At 37.8% G+C, this 19,460-nt stretch overlaps 1 protein-coding gene across 7 annotated transcripts in view; it reads right to left on the bottom strand.

Annotated features, from left to right (window-relative positions):
* EYA4 (EYA transcriptional coactivator and phosphatase 4) overlaps positions 1–19,460 on the bottom strand; it is a 403,396-nt gene that overhangs the window by 193,735 nt on the left and 190,201 nt on the right. Inside the window, exon 1 of one of the 7 annotated variants that reach the window (XM_073627308.1) lies at positions 15,580–15,645. The exons of the other annotated variants lie outside the window; for them this stretch is intronic. The gene's annotated coding sequence lies outside the window, so the exon portion shown is untranslated. Of the gene's footprint in view, positions 1–15,579; positions 15,646–19,460 lie in introns of those variants that run through there. 7 annotated transcript variants of the gene reach the window in all.

Genomic DNA, 19,460 nt, shown 5'->3' with positions numbered 1-19,460 from the left:
TTCCTAATCTTGAATCATTTAAATGACTGCATAAACATACAGAAGGAACTTTCACTCATCTGTCTCCTCCCCCCTCCGGTGTCATTCGAGCGAATAAAAATATTCATGGAATCCCCATCTGGAATATCAGCTTTCCTTATGTATAGACAATATCCTCCTTACCCTTACTAGTTCTCATACTACGCTTCTGATCCCACATTGGCTCATGGACAATTTTTGCCCTCTGAGATAAACTCCACAAAGACAGAGGCTTTACCTAAACATATACCTCCCACTCAAGTTAGAAGAAAAAGGTTACCCCCTAGATGGGATTGTGAACGGTAACAATAAAATAGGTAAAATCAATATTTATTGGACATGTAAAAAGATCAGTCACAAATGTGATGATCTAGAATAACAGGTAGAACAAATAACATGATGATTGTATGAGTATATTGACATAGTATACATAAATAGCAATACTCTGCAATATCCGAGAAATAAATCTTCCGTACCCGTCGCATTTCAGGTTCAAGCCTTTCGTCAGGGGTAAATATATAGGAGAAATGTACGTTCAACAATCAACATAAGATGAATGATGCAAAGCTCAGATGTATATTTGGTCAAAAATGGATCTGAATAGTTACTGCAGCAGATGGCGTGATTGGAGGGTTGGCGTGGATCATGGACCTGACCAAAATAACCCCACGGAGGTCCCAGACCTCAGGTTGCAAGCATATATATTTAGGGCCAATGACAGGAACAAGATGGTATAGACAGGAGAGGATATTAGGATATGAATCTGTTAAGTCCCTCTGTGGTCACTCAATGGAGGTTGTAATGGACTTGCAGCCTCCACTCCTCACCCTGAGCATAGTAATCCGGTCAGTACGTCGTACCTCCATGGCAGTGCCACTCAAGTTATGGTATTGCAAACTAACCATCCCTATCATTGGTGCCAACACTCTATTAGGTACTTGAGCACTAAATTTCACCCCCACACACACACACACACACATGCACTTTTCAAGGAGATATATAAACTACTGAAACAATGGAATGGCTATGATTTGTCTCTAAGCCACATCATGCTCTGGACGTCACAACATGCCCCCCAACAATAGAACAGAGATGGAACAGAGTCAGTTGTTCCCTGTACACCTCAACTGTTTGATTTGGGCCCATAACGACAACAGCACTGCCACCTTGAAACATCGCTCACTAGCCTCTATGGCATACACCCTACAAATATGGAAAAATGCAAGTTAACAATGGCCCTATATTACCCCTCTCGTTTAATTAACGTGTTGTATAACCCAGAACTGACTGATAGTTTATCCCCTGTACATATGCTCCCATGGGCACAAGCTAGACTGTTCCAACTTGGACACTTCATCCATCTGACCACTCGCAAGCTCTATACATTTGAGGAATAATCCTCTAATAAGACAATACCCGCCAGCCAATTTAACTTCTATTTACAGCTCAGGCACTACTTCATCTCTAAACAACCTGAAACAACTAACTTTAGAACGCCCCACTGCATTTGAACATTTTTGCACCCAAGGTCCTTCCCAATTATATCTGATCTCTTCTATATAAAAACTACTACTTGAAGCTTCTCTGATCACTAAGAACCAACATCTGTATATCATAAGGGGAGAAATTAATTTCTGTCATCCAATTCCCTTAGTACTGTGGGACAAAATATGGGCAGCAGCTGCAAAATTCTTGCTTTGCAGTTTATAAGGAAAACATTTATAAAATCCTAATGTTTTGGTATAAGACCTCAGATGTCTTTTATACTTACAACTCTACAGTATCTTTTGCCTGGTGGAGATGTGGTCAATCCATGGGCACCTTATACCATGTTTTTTGGTAATGTAACCTCATACAACCAGATTGGGTAACTGTGATCCAAGTACTTAGCAGGGTGTTAGATACTTCCCTCCCATTAGATCTCATCCATTGCCTTCTGGTTTTATCTTTACCAGGAATTTCTAAATCTTCTAAAAAAATTGGCTACCTAGATCTTAACTGCGACCAGACTGCTCATACTGATTCACTGGAGAACAGTGGCGGCCCGTCCATAGGGGCGCACGGGCACCGCCCCCCCATCTATGCATCCGGCCCCCTAATCTACATGTGGGGCACCATACGCATTGATTTCAAAGGGGTTTTTTTTTTGAGGCTCTAATTGGCTTCAAAAAAGGGTGGGCTTGGGGCGCAGAGCACTGCTTCTGTGACCAACTGTAACTAATGTTCGCTATTGTCTTCCTGATTCTCCTCCTGGCCAATTAGGAAGCAGCTCCTGAGACCCAATTGGCCAGGGAGTCTTAAGACTCCCGGCCAATCGGGTCCCAATCAGGACCCACTTCCTCTTCGGACCTGGAGGAGAAGCAATGGCCCCGAAACGAGGAGCTGCAGCCCGGATCAATGTCTGCCCAATCTGCCCCCTTCCTAAGGTAAGGAGGCCTCTGATCTCCGCCGCATTTCCTTCCGTTGCCTGCTGGGGGGTGTCACATTCCTGTCTGTCTCCCATTGGAGGGGGGTTGGCGTTTGTTTAATATTTAGCACCAGCCTCAACTGCTAGAGAACCACTGTAACTCCATCCCAGACTCAACTACCTAATGCTATAGTTAAGGTAAGGAGAATGGAGTATTTTACTGTAAAAATAGGGGACAAGGTAGATTTCTTTATTAAGATATGGCTCATGTGGGATTCCTCACCCTATAGCTTCCCAGAATGACATACCTCCTTACTTAGCGATGCTAATATAACCTAATTGTTGCAGACTATAATGACTATTTCTCCCTGGTGTGATTAAGTTGTTATCATATGTTCCAGCATAGTTACTTTGGTGTTTATGGACAACACTTTAAGGTTCCTTCTTATTGCCTGGATCTTCTTAATCTTTATTACCTGTTACTTAATTTTTGCTTACCTTATATAAGCTGAAACCTCATTCTCTATTGATATCATAATCTGCTTGCGTAATTAAGTGATGGGCTGTGATATAATTTAATTGAGTCATCTCAGTTACTCGTGAATATGTATGACGGACTTTTGAGTTTGTTACTTGTACTGTATGGTGTATTGAACTCTGAACCTCTCATTGTTATGTGAAGCTGGATTTGTGGATACTTGCTTTTTTTCTCTGGTTTTGTGCAATTTGTAAAAGCTAGTAAAAACTTTAATAAAAATTCAATTATAAAAAAAAAGACAAAAGGAGGTTCTGAGGCAAAAGTTTTCCTGTCCTTCTTTAATCTCCCTGTTCTATCTGTGGCTTACTTAGTATCCAGCAAGTATCTAGATCCAGCAATAACTTTGAATAAATGGTATGTCCAGCCATTTCCTTTTTTGTTTTGACCAAAAAACTGTTGCTGACAGAAAGCACTTGTATACACACATTTATATACCTATGTTTGATGCAAAGTAAACCTATGCTTGCCCATGGTAGGAAAAGTAATGTGTATTTTAATGCCAAGCTCCCCAGCAGCATATTTTTACCTTACCTTTTCTTCAATCAGCTGAACAGAGTGACGAGGAAGTAAAGACAGGTGAATATGTGCTGGTGGGGAATGAGGCATTAAAGTGAACTTGATTCTTACTAGAGCATCTTGGAGGAATGTCTCTAAGCCATACTGGCTAAATGGAGCAGCATAGAGTAGGTGCAAGCAAAGGAGAATATATGCTGTTGTGAATGGGGCAATAAATCTGTTGTGAAGCCCAGGTTTCCTCTAAGGACTTCAGCTAGTTTTAACCACAAGCCAAATATATGTGTTTGTGTGCAGCTTATATAAAATACCACGTAAAATATTCTTTAAAATTAATTTATACATTCTTTAGTATTAACCTTAAAGTATTTAATGATCTCTTACTATGTCCAAAATTTATAACCCATCTTAATCTTTGCACATTTAATGAACTGTGCAATCCATTGCCTCCTTTTCCCCAAAGGCATATCACTGCTGCACTGTGCTGGGAATTTTGAATAATTTATGGATTTTAGAAAAATCTTTAATTGTTAAAATGAAAAAGCTCAACCTCTAACAGCTTTCTGCTGGCACCGTATGTAAAGTCTTACTCATCTTTACTACACTAAAGTGATTTAACATGTATAGTTTAAGAGTTAATTTAAATTACTTTATAATTCAGAGGCGCAGAGCCCACTACAAAAACTGGCACAAATGAAAGCAGCTTTGTTATCCATTAATATTTTTTTATACCTTTTTGTATCTGAAAATTAAATAAGTGCAAATTACAGCTGAACTATAGGAAACTACAAAAAAACTAATTTTAGTAATGCATTCAATAAAAATTATGCATATCTTGAAATACCCAATGAATACCTCAATGTGACCATATTAGCCTTCTTTAAACTATTGCACATCAGGAATTAAGGAGTTAAGCTGGTACAAATTTTGCTGATTCAAGCATATCGCACCTAAGTCGAGCCATAGGTGGCCCTTCTGACACCGCCCAGCTCGACAAACTTTGATTAAACAAATTGAAGGAGCCAGGTTAAGGAGTCAGTGAAGGTTTGCTGAGAAATGGGGTCTACCCATAAGATGGCTAGTTTGTCCAAATTCTATCTACACCTTAGACCAGGGGTAGGCAACCTCAGCCCTCCAGCTGTGGTGAAACTACAAGTCACATTGCAAGATCCTGACAATCACAGGTATGACTCCTAGAGACAGAGGCATGATGGGATTTTTCGTTTCAAAACAGCTGGAGTGCCGAGGTTGCCTACCCCTGCCTTAGATCATGCATCCAATTCTAACATCCAATTCTAACAACCACAGGGTGCCAGAGTTGTTAAGGTATACTGGCTCTGAGCACACCACACATTACACAGGTCATTTTCTACATTATAGAAGAGTGTTCTGTTAAGTTTTTTGTTTCGCAGAGGGATGGGGAGTGGGTCCTGTGTAAGTTCACCTTACTGATTTTTCTGTAAATGTGAACTTACTCTTTAAAGAGGAGGTCCAGCCTGGGTGAAAAAAAAAGTCAGCAGCTTCAAATACTGCAGCTGCTGACTTTTAATATTAGGTCACTTTCCAGGGAGCCCGCAATGTCAGCACCCCAGCCCATCTTCGGATCAACTCCCAGATGTTTCCGCCACCATTCCTGGTAAAGGTTCCCTACTTGCTGGTTGCCTACTGTGCATGCGCGAATCGTGCTGCGCTTTCTAATCGGCCCAGCGGCAGGTGAAAGAGGAGGGCTGAACTTCTGGGAGATGGGACCGTGCCCCGTCTCCCAGAAGTGGGGAAGGGGACCTGTCAAAAAAAGGTCCCCGTTCCCCCCTCCCCCCTGAAAGATGCCAAATGTGAGGAGGGGGGAGGAAACACATTTCGGGTGGAACTCTGCTTTGAGTTCAGCAAGGTGCATGATATCTCCTGGGCTTAGCTCTATTATTTATATCTGACAGCTATATAGTACTTCCGGAAAGACAGTAGGCTGTAGTTTTGGGAGAGTGACGCTGATCCTTCTGAGCTATGCATCTTGAACAGGAGAGTCGCTGCAGCTGGTATGCCTGCCCCTCCCCCCTGTTCATTCACAGAAGCATTTGTATTATGTGAACACATTCACAAAATACAAAGGCTTCTCTGAATGGGCAGCAGTGGGGAGAGGTGGGCATAGCTGATCTGTGTGCCTTTCTCCTCTCTCACAGCCCCCAGTGTCTCACACTCAAATGTATTTCCCAGCAGAGCAATAAACCTGACAGATATAAATCATAGAGATAAGCCCAGGAAATGTCATGCAGCTCCTTGTGCTTAACTCATAATGTGCCTTCACTTTTTACAAAGTGGCGGAATTCGTGGAATTCAGTTTTAAGCTCACCATACACTGATAGAATTCTGTTCAAAAATTTTTGTTTTTGGAACGTTTAATCAATTATCTAATGGTTAGAAAAAATAGAAAAAGCAGAATGCTATTTTTTTCTTGAACAAAATAAATTCTATCAGTCTGGTTTTCATTTGGCAAAATTGTACATATTGTAAGGTGTACAGTGGCTTGCGAAAGTATTCGGCCCCCTTGAACTTTTCAACCTTTTGCCACATTTCAGGCTTCAAACATAAAGATATAAAATTTTAATTTTTTGTGAAGAATCACCAACAAGTGGGACACAATTGTGAAGTGGAACGAAATCTATTGGATATTTTAAACTTTTTTAGCAATTAAAAAACTGAAAAGTGGTGCGTGCAAAATTATTCGGCCCCTTTACTTTCAGTGCAGCAAACTCACTCCAGAAGTTCAGCGAGGATCTCTGAATGATCCAATGTTGTCCTAAATGACTGATGGTGATAAATAGAATCCACCTGTGTGTAATCAAGTCTCTGTATAAATGCACCTGCTCTGTGATAGTCTCAGGGTTCTGTTGAAAGCGCAGAGAGCATCATGAAGACCAAGGAACACACCAGGCAGGTCCGTAATACTGTTGTGGAGAAGTTTAAAGCCGGTTTGGATACAAAAAGATTTTCCAAGCTTTAAACATCCCAAGGAGCACTGTGCAAGCGATCATTTTGAAATGGAAGGAGTTTTAGACCACTGCAAATCTACCAAGACCTGGCTGTCCCTCTAAACTTTCAGCTCAGACAAGGAGAAGACTGATCAGAGATGCAGCCAAGAGCCCCATGATCACTCTGGATGAACTGCAGAGAACTACAGCTGAGGTGGGAGAGTCTGTCCATAGGACAACAATCAGTCGTACACTGCACAAATCTGGCCTTTATGGAAGTGTGGCAAGAAGAAAGCCATTTCTCAAAGATATCCATAAAAAGTCTCGTCTAAAGTTTGCCAAAAGCCACCTGGGAGACACACCAAACATGTGGAAGAAGATGCTCTGGTCTGATGAAACCAAAATCAAACTTTTTGGCCAAAATGCAAAACGATATGTTTGGCGTAAAAGCAACACAGCTCATCACACTCAACACACCATCCCCACTGTCAAACATGGTGGTGGCAGCATCATGGTTTGGGCCTGCTTTTCTTCAGCAGGGACAGGGAAGATGGTTAAAATTGAGGGGATGCAGCCAAATACAGGACCATTCTGGGTGAAAACCTGTTGGAGTCTGCAAAAGACCTGAAACTGGGACGGAGATTTATCTTCCAACAAGACAATGATCCCAAACATACAGCAAAATCTACAAAGGATTGGTTCACAAATAAACGTATCCAGGTGTTAGAATGGCCAAAGTCAAAGTCCAGACCTGAATCTAATCGAGAATCTGTGGAAAGAGCTGAAAACTGCTGTTCACAAACGTTCTCCATCCAACCTCACTGAGCTCGAGCTGTTTTGCAAGGAAGAATGGGCAAGAATTTCAGTCTCTCGATGTGCAAAACTGATAGAGACATACCCCAAGCGACTTGCAGCTGTAATCGCAGCAAAAGGTGGCTCTACAAAGTATTAATGCAAGGGGGCCGAATAATTTTGCACGCCCCACTTTTCATTTTTTTATTAGTTAAAAAAGTTTCAAAAATCCAAAAGATTTCGTTCTACTTCACAATTGTGTCCCACTTGTTGGTGATTCTTCACAAAAAATAAAAATTTTATATCTTTATATTTGAAGCCTGAAATGTGGCAAAAGGTTGAAAAGTTCAAGGGGGCCGAATACTTTCGCAAGCCACTGTATGTTCTAGGCATAAAAAACTGTTTAATATTCCTGAGATTTCCTTCAAGTAGCAGGTCTGGATGAAATTGTAAGGGCTTTTGAATGAAAGAAATTACATACAAACATTCAAACAAAATTCTACTGTTGTATGGATAGCTTTTGCTGCTTGCTCCTGATTTGGAGTGCAGTTCTGCACTCACCAGATGAGCTTGACTCCTCTGCCGTATGGCTAGAAAGAGTCAGCTGTGCTTTGAGGTCACTTAAGGGGGGACATATCCCTCTATCATGGTCTCCGGACGCTTCCGCTGTGTAGGTGGACTTCCTATGGTAACACTGGCAATCAAAGGTATGCAGGCATGGACTACCTAGGCATAAAAAACTGTTTAATATGCCTGAGTTTTCCTTCAAGTAGCAGGTCTGGATGAAATTTTAAGGGCTTTTGAATGAAATAAATTACATACAAACATTCAAACAAAATTCTACTGTTGTATGGATAGCTTTTGGCTGCATGCTCCTGATTTGGACTACAGAAAACCTACCCCCCTCCTCATCTCCATGACATAAGAGAAAGATGTTCAGTAGTTCACCACTGGATTTCTGGCAGAATCAACACAGATGTAACTAAATCAGGCACAGATGTAACTAAATGCTCCCAATGTTATAGTCAAAGCTGAAGTATGGCCAAAAACTCTTTTTTACATGTGCACAATACAAATAAGCTACCTCTAATTAAATGGTCCTCATCTCTGGGTGCTGCAGTATTTGTTAAAACTTTCACTGTTAAGTTTTTAAACCCAAAGTCTCCTGTCGACACTGAGCATGCTGCACTGAGACTTGTAGTTTCGGTTTCAGCAGATATATCACAGGAGATCCCTCGCTTGGAACTTCTTCCATTCAAAAAAAGCCTTACAATCTCTTCAAGGAATGCAAGGCAGGCTTTCTGTGATTGGAGTTCTCTGTCCTCCCTTAATAGAATGCCTTGCATCCAAGCAAGTGACCTCCTGTGATATCTGTACTACAACCAGAACTACAAGCCTCAGCACCCGCCATCCTTAGCCATTAGGAAACTGCGGGCCGAATAAAGGTAAAAAAAAAAAAATAAACACTACAGCAGCAAGAGATAGGGAACAGTTCATTAGAGTTAAACTAAGTTTACTGTGCATATATACAAAAATAGTTTTTGGCCATACTTCAGCTTCAACAGACCAAAATGCAGCAATTAATAGATGTTCACTATTTGAGCTTACATTTACTTTTAACATATTGGTATAAAAAAAAGCACTCAAACAAACAACAACGTCAGGCTGATTTACTAAATAAATTAAGAATGTTCACACAATACACTGTGTAAAGATTAATTTTAATTATCAAATTGTGTGAAAATAAAATCACTGTTTTCCTATTTCATCTACACAGGATTGGATAATTGAAGTTGTTACTAACACCATTTATTTTATTAACATTCTTAAATCCTTTAGTAAAGTATCTAAATCATAAAGACTAAAGCACATGGGCGCTTTGGTTCATACAGCATAAGAACTGGGAGTGTTTTTGGTGCAAAGGAGGCACAGGTGCAGCGTGAAAATCAATGACTGGTTGAATGTGCGGCAGCTGTATGCAGCTGAACACTGTCCCAGGTGGTACTCACATTTAGGCAATACTTTTAGACTAAACAGCGCTGACCCCACTATGTCCAAAAACAATTATCTATATATAAAATCAATACATACACTGGTAACTGACACAGTAGCAGTAGTATAAATTATGAAGTGACTCGTGATAAACTGTGCAAATATAGCTAAGATAAAGTGCTTGGTGCTCCGTGCTCCAAAGGTGACTTTATTTCCACCGCTAGCGGTTCCGCACTCACCAGATAAGTTGGACTCCTCTGCCATATGGCTAGAAAAAAAAGCTGTGCTTTGAGGTCACTTAAGGGGGGACCTATCCCTCTACCATGGTCTCCGGACGCTTCCGTTGTGTAGGTTGACTTCCTATGGTAACACTAGCGATCCAAGGTATGCAGGCATTGAATACAGTACATAAACAGAGGACTCCTCGTAGTGTAAGATCCTTTAAAAACCTTTATTCTTCTTATGCACTACTTTTAAAATTGTAATCAGCTTAATAAAAATTCTGATGAAAAACGTCCCCGTGCAGCTGTCGGTAACTGTGGAATGGCGCTGTTTCATGCTGGTCTGCAGACAGCGCCATTCCACAGTTACCAACAGCTGCACGGGGACGTTTTTCATCAGAATTTTTATTAAGCTGATCACAGTTTTAAAAGGAGTTTTATTATAAGATGCATAAGCAGAATACAGTTTTTTAAAGGATTTTACACTATGAGGAGTCCTCTGTTTATGTATTCCATGCCTGCATACCTTGGATTGCCAGTGTTACCATAGGAAGTCCACCTACACAGCGGAAGTGTCCGGAGACCATGGTAGAGGGATAGGTACCCCCTTAAGTGACCTCAAAGCACAGCTTTTTTTTCTAGCCATACGGCAGAGGAGTCCAACTCATCTGGTGGGTGCGGAACCACTAGCGGTGTAAATAAAGTCACCTTTGGAGCACAGAGCACCAAGCACTTTATCTTAGCTATATTTGCACAGTTTATCATGAGACACTTTATAACTTATACAATAAGTCACCAATAATCAGATACTGTTGTAATTTTTGAGTCACCAATTCACAGATTATCACTCAGACACGATTGTCTATTGAGCTAGCTACTGTGTCAGTTACCAGTGAATGTATTGATTTTATATATATAATTGTTTTTGGAGGTAGTGGGGTCAGCGCTGTTTAGTCTAAATTTATTGTCATGTTTGTCCCAAAGTCAGGGAACAGTATATACAGCAGCGGCCAGATACAATCACACTATACTACCAAGGCCTGAGTGTTACTTAATTTATACTCAAGTTTAGGGCCACATGTGTTCAGGGATGTATGTTCTGAATACGGAATTCCTGCATTCAGGGGTATTGTGTTCCTGAATGGATAGGGCCCTAAACGTGAGTACAACTCAGAACACTGGCCAGCCATGTACAGCTGCTGGCAGGGGGCTCTATACTGAACCTGTGCATCTCTTGTGCCCAAAAACTCATATTCTTTATGCCAGGGGTAGGCCCTCCAGCTGTGTTGAAACTACAAGTCCCATGAGACATTGCAAGACCCTGACAATCACAGGTATGACTCCTAGAGGCAGAGGCATGATGGGATTTGTAGTTTCGATACAGTAACTTAAAGTAAGCAATAGGATTCCATTTCATTGTAAAACGGTTCCTCAAAAACACAGTTCACTTTGACCAAATTTCTTTGTCCTGTGTAAGATTGTACATGGGGTAAAAGAATCAACCTAACACGCAACCTTTATTTTTGGTTCTCCATTGTCAGACAGGGATAAACATGTTATCTGAATTTACAGCCACCATACACTTGAAGGACATGCACATGCATACGTGTGTCCATTAATAAAGCATATTTTAAACACATAATTTCAATCATCATTAAGACACATATTTCTTAACCCTGTCCCCAAGCTCAAGTTTAAATACTTTCAGGCAGAATTACTGGTGTCGTAATTCGTTTTTAAAAGACCAATACTAATCATTTCACTAATCTGTTAGAGTATGTATACATCTTTTAATTCAGTCTTTGAAACCTGCAGCACAAGGCAAAACTTTTTACCTCCTGTCTGTCTACATTAATTATATTAAACATTTTCTTTCTTGGTTTTATACATATAGTATATTTCTGTTTTTTTTTCCTTTTACTGAACGTTTCTTATGCACTTAAACTTGTATTTTGGAGCTGTTCATTTTCCAACATTTGATACTGTTAATTAGCATAAACAACTATATTCATTTTAACTGATATTTAAGCTAGCTCTAATCAAATATATATATGTAATATATAAGTGTTAAATATTGAATATATGAGCTCACTTATAAATACTATGTAAAAGGCATACAACGAATTCAGGGAAATCTGGATTCTTCTTACTGGCTGAAGGTTATAAGTGACTGCACTTGTTTTGTTAGTGAATACGTCAAGTTAAGTTAAAATTAAAAGACAATGCCAAGACAATTACAGTAAGATAGCTAAAGCATGATTCTGAAAATGTTCAGTGTACTGTATGTAAAAATTGTAACTATCTAAAACATCATAAAGTACCTTCAGAATTAATAAAATAAAACAGTCTACTAAGCATTTCCAGAGAATGATATAATAAGAATAAAATAGTAGCATTTTCAAACACCTAAATAGTGGCTTAATTCACCATTTACACACAAATCATTAATTTCACACTAAAAATTACTCAGTGCATCCTATGCCTCCGATTGAAATATATGTAGGGTCTGTCAATGGATGCTGAGGTCTCCAAAATCTATGGATTCTAGAAAGTTTTTCTTTTTTATTGGCTGAAAATGCTAGCTGAGTCAAGATTTGTCATTGGCCATGGTAGAATCATGCTGTTCCAGCAAATGGAGGTCAATCATTCAGTCAATCTGTTTCAATAGCACACAATTGCTAAACATTCCATATTCACACATTCATAGAAGATCAGAACTACTTTTAGTAGTCCAGTGATATGCAACCTCTTCTATGATTGCTAATACGTTCATGAATAAAATGTATAAAGTTACATTTTTGTAGATAGAATAAAAAACCCATTTCAGGTTTCCCTGCTCTCCGGGGCACCGTTAGGGTGATTTCATTCTGCTCACTGTCATGGGGACAACCTTTTCACCAGACAGGAAGTGAAGGAAACTTTTGAAGGGCAACACAAACAGAAGTAAAGATATTTTTAGAGTAAGTGGAGGAATTCTAGAACCCTGTCAGCTTTTTATTGTTGTCTGTTTCCCTGTGGGAGATTTTAGAAAAAGGGGAGGTGTTAACCTTTTTACAATCTATCCAAAAAAAGAGTTTGAGCTATAGATGCATTTTAATAAATGATCACCAAATGGTTTAGCACTAACTTTTTTTCTACCACAGCACTAAATAGGCTGTACAGTTCTATTTGCATATCAGGATGGAAATAATAAAAAAAAAAGAACAAAAAAAAACCAGGACTTTATCTTGGGCATTACTGGGTTAATGCATGGAATACTTTATACTTTAAAGCTTTACTTTTTAAACTAAACTAAGTGAACATTCTCTTCCCCTTTGTAAATCAACCCCCAAAATTCTAGCTGTTTATCAAGCCATGGAGTTGATTTACTAAACCAGCATGGATTGTTCACTTAGCAAAGTGAAGGTATGTTTACTTCAATCATATATTCACATGCAAGGTCAAATCTTGGTTTTTTTTTTTTTACTTCTTCTCAACATGATTGGGCTTTCAAAGTGAATACTTTATTCTCTAAGCTAAGAAGTGAACATGCAGTTTGCTAAGCGAATGGTCTCTGCTCCTGTAGCAAACTGACCTTTATGTATTATGATTGAGGTTAACTTATTGTATCACTCTTTGTCGGGATCACTGTTAATTCCCTCCCACTGACATATTTTTTCCTTTGCAGTTGGAATATTGTGAAAACAAACTATTACATGTACAATTTTAAAAAGTTGCAGCCCCCTATAGTAATCACAAAACACATTTTTTTCTACTTAAAACAATAAGGAAAATTGACAATAGTATATAATATTTGTTGTGCAGATTTCCGAATCTACCTATTAAAACATGACATTCATTTGTTAAAATATAAATTAGAGTTCAATGCAAGTTTGAGAACGGAATCTCACACTATACAAGTTGTTAAGGACACTGCTTTATTGTCTGTTACACCAGTAATTAAACTCCACACTCTACCACATGCATGATTTCACCACTCAACAATTATATATAGATGTAGGCAAGTGCATGAAGGTGCAAGAAAATATAACAGATCTTCCTCCTCTGTTCTTGGATGTCAGAACGCTGACATAAAAGCCATATTAGTCACAATATTATCAACACAGGTTGCTTACAGACTACAAGGCCTTTATTAAGGCTGCTCATCACAAAACTGACACTTCAAAAGACGGTATACCCCACAGGCGCAGATTAGATCCCATTTGTGTTCAGCAAAGTGAGCAGTCCACTAGCATGCTTCAATAGAAGGGCTTCACTTATAAAACAACTCCAGAACAAATTTTTTTAAATAAAAGAAAACTACTTTCATTAGGTTGCTGCAGCTAAAAAATACTAAACTATAAAATCCATTCTCATTCGAGCACTGTAAGAACACTAAAATAATGCCAATCATGCAGGGAAAGGCGTGTGGAAGAAAGCGAACACCATGTAATGTAATATTAGTTTTTCATTGTATAGCAAAGTATTTTATTGAGGCATTTTGATTTACTAGCCACCGATCTTATCTTTCACAGCTAGCCACACAGGCTCCTGGTATTAATAGAGCTTTCTTAACCCTTTTTAGGATCTGAATGTCTGGAGGGTTACTGCCAAACTAAGCCTGACACAAACCTGGAAATGCTCCTATGCTGAAAATAAATGAATATTACAGTGCAGGCATGCTTGTGTTGTGTTCTTTTCTATGGTATGGTGTGAGTTAATAAGTATTAAGGTGTTTTACCAGATTAGCTTTATGATTGTAGAATGCTGTGTAGCGTTAATAACTTTAAAACAGAAATGAAGATAGTAGATTGTATAGAAAGGCAACAGTTTATGAATCTAGAAACCAGAGCCATGTGGTAGAAAAAAGAGAAACATATATAACTTCTCTGTGCTTGAAAACAATTAAGTATTCTAAATACAGATGTCTTTTTATAAGCTTATAAACAAACTGACACACTTTTATCAGAGTAACAGATAAAATAATAACACAAAGAGCACTAAATACACTTTTTCAGAATTCAGTTGTACACAAATGATTTACATAGTATTGAAAAATATATAAAAATTGTTTAAAATGAGAAACTCCAATACATTCCTGATCATTGTTAGTCAATAAATGCAAACCATTCCATTGTACAAACAATCTAGCCAATTCAAGCCAAAATCCAATACAAATTCATAGATACAAATGCATAGATAAATGCAGACTATGCATATACACAATGGCATTTATAGTGGATAGAAAAGCACAAGCTGACTTCAAGAAACTACCAGTGCACGAAGCACAGAAAACTAGCATGTAACAAAATCCTGCAGCATGCTGTTCATCAGACCCTGCAAACCAAACTAAACAGTGCATTGGCTCCAGCAACTCAACAGCTTTTTTAATAATCCATTCCTCAACAGTACAACATATCGAGAAAAAAAAAAAAATAAAGCTAATGAACAATTGAAGGTTTTATTTATCATGTTTCCCTGTATAATTTTTTCAAAATAAACTACATGTATATACAGTATTATTCTAAATATATATATATATATATATATATATATATATATATATATATATATATATATATATAATTTATTTAACTATCTTTTTTTTAAAAAGTATTTATATTGCTTGGCTTACCACCCAAGAAGTGCACTTGTTACATTGCTTATTTAATTAAATGTTTCAACAGCATTCGAGGATAAGACATGTGCTAAAGACAACTGTCCGTTCTTAAAGTTTCAATTGCAAGTAACTTAAACCTTGAAGAGTACCAATAAAACATATCTATACTTTATTACACTGTACTTTACGAGCTAAAGTTAGGTTATTTTTTCTGTAAAGAAACAGCTTCAACAGCTCTACTTCTTCACTGCATGATGTAGAACATAAACAACATTGATTTAAATAAAAATATTACTCTATATCCTTACATAACCGTATACAATTCTTCACATACATGCACTGAAAAGTACTGGAATATAAATGTCTATATAACAGCTATAAAGTAAAAAAACACGAAACACACTTGAATATTGCAAATGACATACATCAAAAATTAAACAAGCAAGTGTTAGGCCTGCAATCCTGCAATATACCATATCTTATGAAAATCACCAACTTAGTAATAATATACTGGTCATTAAAAGCAAACTTACCTTTTGAATGTTTAGGAAAATTCCCAAAATTTCAAATTCACAAGAAGAAAAAAAATCAGTCAACAGGAAAAGCTTATGTCCGGTAAGCCATTTAGGAAAACACAATCCAAGTAAGCGGTGGGAGTAATAGAGAAGGTGCTGGATTTCAGTATCACAAAGTTCTGTGTTAGCTGTCAGTATTGTCTTGAATCGAATAGCACTAAGACACTTTGTCCTCCCTTGAGTTATCACCGTGCTGCCAGCTCCCAGCAGTTATTTAAGTTAACTAAAGAGGTGATCTGGATAGTAAACAAGTTCTGCTCAAACCAATGGCTTTCCACACCTTTCTGTTTATAGTAAGATGACTTGCGCTCAGAGGTCACTACCATCAACAACTCCTGTCTTTCAGTGGGTATCCAGTGTGCTGTATATATCCTAAGGCTCTTTTTATCAAGTCACCTTCCTGAGACTCTGCTCACCGGCTGTCACAATGACACATCTGCTCCTTATTGTTTTTGCTCCTTCTAACTTGTGACTTGGGTCTCAGTGTTATGTTATTAGGCTACTTCATGGATATAAGAGTTTACTATGATCTTTATATTTATTAGCAACAGCAAAAATGGCAGTTTTATTTACTGTGTTTTCAAAATGCCCAGACAAAGCAGGTCTTAAGGTAAGCACAATGCCTTAAATTAACTATTTTACAACAAAGTAAAATCATTTTAATGAAACAACATAGAAATCAACAAGCACCTTGTATGGTGACATAATTTAATACATATTGCTTAACGGCTTGGGTGTATTATGTGCCAGTATACACAGAGAATATAAATGGACTTGTTTAGTAAGGCAAAACAAAGGGTAATATCCTATAGTAATTACTTGATTAGGATTCACCTTCTAAGGATTTATTTTGTTGTCTAAACAGTAATTTTGGGTTGATGCACTTTGCAATATTGTATTTAAAAAAATTAAGAGTTTTAGAAAATTTAATTTTGACTTAATGAAATAGTTTGTGCAGAAATGTTCTCAAAATAAATTAAAACAAAATCTATTACATAGTGGAATATTATAACTTGGTCTCCAAGTGACAAAATATAGGGCTTTCGAATGACTCTGAAAAGTGCCGACAGCAGATCAGACTGGTTCAGTTTGTGATATATTATGTCTGTTCACTGCATTATGTTACTTGGTTGTTTGCATGATAGGTTTCACCCAAACACCTTCAAGCAATGTAGCAATAGGATCTATACATGACCTTTCCAGTTAAAAAAATGGGCTTGAAATGAAATTTCCACTTTACAAAAATATAGACTGTATTCTGTATGGAATTTTTGTCACAATTGCTATATGTTAAATGGCAGATACATTGCACTCAAATATTTTAAAAGCTGTATATTCAGTGTTTGCCACATGCAAGAAACACCATCAACACCATATCTACAATTATTAAATTAAAATACCCACATAAGAAATATATGTTTATAGAACAACTTGTATGAAAAAGCATCACTTATATTAAAGCTGAACTCCAATATCAAAAATAAATATTTTCAGAAATTAGAACACGCTGTGTAAAAATTACTATGGTTTTGATCCGCTAAAGATGAAACAAACACAATACTTTTTCTGCGTACAATAAAGCTATCCTTACTCTTCCATGTTAGGATTCTAATCCATCCTTCTTAAAATTTTCACCAGCCATATGAAATATGGATGTCCGCTGCTGGTAACCAGATAGCTATTATATCTTTAGGTTTTGCTGTGACAGGGAGAGGAGACAGGAGACTGAAGATATGTCAAAGAGCACAGGAGGCCCAGTGCTGATTCAGAAGCCACCCAGGCTGAGTAATTAACCCATCCGCTCCCTGTTACCCACAACACACTGCACTTGATGTTCATCTGCCTACCTATGACTGTGTGCTAATTAAATGTGTTTTTCTAAGGTAACTGAGAACTGTACTGTCATTTTTATAACTAATAAATCCAATAAAGTAGAGATCTTTGATAAAGAGGTTACAATATATATCTTGACTTTACATACTTAAAAGGTAAATGAGGATTTGTTTTTATTTTAATAAAGGTATAAGAAGACAATCCTTATCCAGCTATGTATTATAATGAGACCAATATAAGAAAGTGAATTGGCCGTAAAGGATGACTATACAGGGTTAAATAAACCTGTAGGAGGATCCCAGGATAGCTCAAAATCAGTTTGGCAGCAAAGACCATATCCATTTTCATACTCATCATGATGGGGAGTACAATGGAGTTGTAATCCTATCAGCATAACATATGACTAACTTAGCTTGTCAGCAGTTGGGTAACACACATTTCATTTTCAGGCTTTGCTGCTGCTATGATAATTGTTAGCCTTGGTATACTATGGATTTTAGCTTTTTTTGTGAAGTATTCCTTCAGCTATCCACCATCGTATAAAAGACAATGAGCTTACCTGCTCCCCCCAGAAAAAAATGTGCAGCAGTCAATGGTGTGTTATTTATTGTTTTTTTTTTGTTTGATCTTCTTTGTTTATTGGATCAGTAGGACTGTGCATAAAAGATATTGGCAAAGCCTTTCTTATGCAGTTTTTTGCCACAATTTGTTTCCAGAGAGAGGTAATAGAGTAATTTCATATACATGAATGTACCCCTTTCACAACATAGTAAGCCAGGTTTTGTCCAGTAAAACTGTGTAAAACTGATCTACTTGCTGGAGGGAAAGCTGACAACCTGCAGTGCAAGGATCTCCCAGCTTCTGTTTTATTTATTCTGTGGGTTCCTAATTCCTTAACCTCTCCTGCTGCTTCATGAATATTATTTCACCATTCACCAGAACCCCAGTTATCAGAGTGGCAGCTCTGACATGAGGAAGGAAAGCCCTATCTATCTAATAGGTTGGTGGCTGCCTCTACATAGAGCCATGGTGCAGTACAGGGCATCATAAGTCAGTTTTGGGGAAAAGATCAGTTGCAGAAAAACCACAGGCAATACTCGTGACTAGTCCTGTGCCCTCTGCTTGTCTTTTTGGGCACCACTTCAACAGTTCAGCTCCTCTTCTGTTATAAATGAAAATGGGCTATGTAGAGCTTGGTTTAAGGGCTTGCAGACATGCGTACAAGGTGAACACTGTACCTTAAAAATCATATGCAGAGCTGAGAACTGTTTGGAGAAACTACTGAAATGAACTGGTACCACAGAATTAATGTCATTTAGATGCCCCAGACACTATTTCTTTTTAAAGCAGCAAAACATGCAAAGGAAAAAAGCTAATTTATTACTTCTGTATTGGGACATTTTGTTGAATATGCCTATCACCCATTAGACCTGGCAAGTATGAATTACATGACTTGACACCCCTGTTTGGGAACTAGAAGCATTCTAAAGAAATACTTGTCCATTCATGACTACTGTTAAAAACTCTTAAACAGTCATGGTACAGGTAATTTTCTACATGAAAGATCATGAGTTCCTAAATAAATACTAACTACCTAAAAGAATGCACATGGATATCAAAAAACAAAATTCACCAGTACACTACAAATTATTATTTTTCTAATTTACTTTTCCTGCAGTTCATTACAAAACAAAAACAAAAAAAAACATAAAAAAAACATCAATTATTCACATAAATCCATGCCCTCAAAAGCAACTTACACTATATTTTAAGGCCTCTTGCACACGATACTCCTGTTTGAGCATCTATTATTTTAGCAGCTTTTTTTGTATGCATTTGCACACATTTTCACGCATATGTGTTTGTGTAACTTCGCGCATTTCCGCACCCATGCGCGCAAACTTATTCTCATGTTCACAATATGTTAATGGGATTTAACTGGTTCAAGGGGTAGCACAGTTCCTCTTCCTTCAGAACTCATAATCAAGCTTGTTGCATTTCCAAAG

This window comes from Aquarana catesbeiana, linkage group LG04, assembly GCF_042186555.1.
Source record: "Aquarana catesbeiana isolate 2022-GZ linkage group LG04, ASM4218655v1, whole genome shotgun sequence".
Taxonomy (NCBI): domain Eukaryota; kingdom Metazoa; phylum Chordata; class Amphibia; order Anura; family Ranidae; genus Aquarana; species Aquarana catesbeiana.
The sequence above is the reverse complement of the archived record's forward strand: the minus strand, read 5'-3'. Positions and strand labels throughout refer to the sequence as shown.